A 3,556-nucleotide genomic window follows, 5' to 3' on the forward strand; every position below is an offset into this window, starting at 1 on the left:
GCCAATTTACCTTCCTTGCTTATAAAAGAACATAGTTTTACGGGATCTTCCAGCACTAGCACTCTCTGTTCTTGGCTTCACAAACAGCAGGAGCTAAAGGGTTCCTTAGCAAATGGATTTTCTGTCTTTGAGCAGCTCTAAGTAGCAGATGGGGCACAGCTCCCCCAGGAGAGACCCCCTTACACCCCCTGCCCATGATTGTTTGAGCCCTTCTGCAGCATCAGTCCCCAGCCAGCACTGCTTGAACAAACCAAGAGACATTTTCTCTGCTTGCTTCCAGACAGGAAAAGAAAAGGATTAAGTTTCATTATCTCACAATTTTAAATGTAGGCCTATTTTGATACTAAGTTTCAGATTACAAGGCATGTTTCAGAAGCATTTTTTACTTTGAACACCTCATAGTGAAACAATCTTGGAACTGGACAGTCCTAAGTTCAATGCCAGGTTCCTCACTGCATGGTTGTAATGATTTGTATAATCTCCAGTGTCTTCATCTATAAGATGGAGATTAAAATGTTTCCCTTAAGCAGTTGTGGGTGAGAATTTAATGAAGTAACATATTTATTTAAAGAACCAGGTACAGAGTAGGTCCTCAATATCATTTTGCCTTAGTTTTCTTCTGATAATCTGAAATAATCACTCTTCATCCTTATACTCTCCTCTCCCTATATGAAGACCCTCTGGGCAAATCTTTATATCGAAGATGGTAAAAGCATAGATAATCTGTCATCTTCCTATAGGTGAAATAGTTAGTGGAGGAAATTATTTCATCCAGCAAATAAAGAGAACAATGGTTTCTTGGTGACCCGAAGTAAAGTATTTCAAACTATTATTTTGTATTCAAAATAATACAAAAGACAAATGTATAATTCAACGGATACTGCAAAAATAGACAGAATTGCAACAACCATTAATTTAGCCAAGTCTCTTCCTTGGAGGCCTGCAGCACAGGAGAAGTATCAGAGAGATCTTGGAATCGGACCTATCTATGTTTGAATCAAAGGCCCAGTCCTTAACCAGCTCTTGCCATTAACTCAACACAAGCTTTGTCATTGTGAAATAAAATATCCTCATTGCTGAACTTGGCAGTTGTCAGTATTAAGTAGATCATGTGTAAAAAAGGTCTATTTTGGTATTTTATTGAACACATAGTATAAGTGCCTAATAGAAAGTCACCATTGTTCCTGTTCCTTTCAACTGAAGCTTTTGGGAAACTTTTTTTTTCTTTTGGTACTACAACTGATTTTATGATGGAAATTAAATATGCAAATAGGACATGATTTATGGCCAGCAAGACAGACACATAATGATTTGCAATCTCTTCTAGGAGTCAGAGACTATTCTATTTGGTCTACCTTGTAGCTCAGCAACATTACCAAGTCCTTATATTATCAGTAATGATTGAGCCTGGAAGTCAGCCAAGGCCACCAGGTAATGATGTTACAATTAATTTGGGCTTCATGTAATTGGTCCCTCAGAAACTGCAATCTAGGGATTCAATAGAAAAGGTTGGGATACCTTAAGGGAAATAGCTAACACACTCTTTCCAGGTAGATACCAGCCATAACTTGTCACATCTGGGATTTCAATCCCACAGTTTTGGACCTAAAAGGAAACTTAAAAATTGCCTAGGCCTGGGAACTGGATAGGGTTTAGAAGGGTCCTTTAATCTCCTAAGATTATCTGCAACATGTTATATATACTGTGTGTGCATATGGATGATATCCTTGGCAAAATGAACTTGTCTTTCATCAGATACCTTACGGGGACCACTGCACGAAAATATTATGATCCACTGTGCTTGAACAATCTCCAGGAGAAATTGTTTCTGCCTGTGTTTTAGTGAACAATGAAGCATGTTCTGGAATTCAGGTTACATAATCTGTCCATGGTCCCACAATGAGTTAGCATCAGAATAGAGGAGATAAACCCAGATGTCACAAGGGCTGTATTCTACTGTCATTCAATTAATTTGTACTTATTAATATGTTTAACTTCCATACTACACAGGCATTGTGAGGGATGTAGATTATAAAAGTGACATCTGTTGTCATGGATATTGCAGTCTGGTTGGGAAGAAAAGTAAGGCTCTTAAAACAGAAACAAAAAAGACTCAGGACAGTATAGAACAAGGTAAGTTTGTGACTGCTTGCAAACTGCAGTCTATAGTTGTGGCAAAAGAATTCAGAGACCAGGATAGTGGGTAGGGTCTGAAGAAAAGAAATGAGCATTATGATGAAGCATTGGTGAGGATACTGGCCTTAGTAGTTTGTGTTAGTGAGGAGAAGATAGGGCATGTTGGACCTTGAAGTTGTCAGAAGTTTTCAGTCTTGGTCCAACAGCAAATAGCGGGTGGTTAAAGTTTTTACTTCACCACATTAGTTTTGCTCCCAGAATGACTCTGATGTCTCTATGAAGTGTACACAAAGCACAATCCACACTTATGAATTCAGTTCAAAGACTATTAATACTTTCAGCTTATTCGTTAAAGAGACTTAACAATCCACTTCTAGACTGAGTTTTTGGTCATATCTGAAAGACCAAAAAATAAAACTTGATTTAGGATTCACTTCAAAGTAGGACCCAATCACAATAGTTGTTCCTGTTGCACTGCTATGCAGTTTGGGGCATTTCTTCCCGGAGAGTGACGTGCCTGCCTTCCATGCAGCCGCCACAGCTGGGAACAGAATTACACTGGTGCCCTCTGCTGGGATGAGATGGGAAGTTCAGCAAGAAACAATAGTGTCCTGGTCTTTTCAGCATAGAGACCAACGTGGCGATTCTGGGCCCACAGCAGCCTCCAGGCTGGATTCATTTAGCGCTCTCTCTAGGCCTCCCAGTCAGGTGTCTTCTTGGCATCATGCCTGAATTCATTAACCAAAAGGAGTAATTGGATTTTTATTGTACGAAGATTGTCAGCTAAATTTTAAAAGTAATCCAAAGAAATGATGCCCTTTTCTCTGGCAGTTTGAGAGTTGGGCCCTGTTTTCAACACACAGGGTACCTGTATTCATTGTGGGATTCATCGTGGTTGGTGGCTTGGCCGTCTTGCTACAGAACAATACGTATTAAGAGCCACAGCGAGACTCTGAGACCATTTTAAAAATCCTGTTCAATTATTATTTATTATTATTTTATTGATGAGGAAGCACATTGATATTCATTGCTGATTTTCTTGGCTCAAATAAACAGCATTACTGCTATGGTGTTAAATTCAATTTAGAGTGTCTACTGTGGTGTTCCTTTGGTACCCTGCTCAGCTGATTTTCTGCTAGAGGTGAAAAAACATTCAGTTGTATTTAAGAAAGGGGTGGGGGAGTGCTGAGAAGGAAACCAAAAGAGAGAAGAGTTGTGAATTCTCTTGTGTGAAAATTGGTAGTGAACTTCTAAAATAAAATGATGGCAGCTGGGAGGGGCACGGGAGAGGATGGATTGAAATGATTCTTTCCAACTCCCCACTTTTATTTTATTTTGTTTAGGATCAATAATATGGACATGGAGGTCTGCCTCTGGTTTCCATAACAACTTGGCTTACTGAAAGACTGTATGCTCCATG

Source organism: Cebus imitator, unplaced genomic scaffold (genome assembly GCF_001604975.1).
Source record: "Cebus imitator isolate Cc_AM_T3 unplaced genomic scaffold, Cebus_imitator-1.0 Scaffold1196, whole genome shotgun sequence".
In the NCBI taxonomy this organism is placed as follows: Eukaryota; Metazoa; Chordata; class Mammalia; order Primates; family Cebidae; genus Cebus; species Cebus imitator.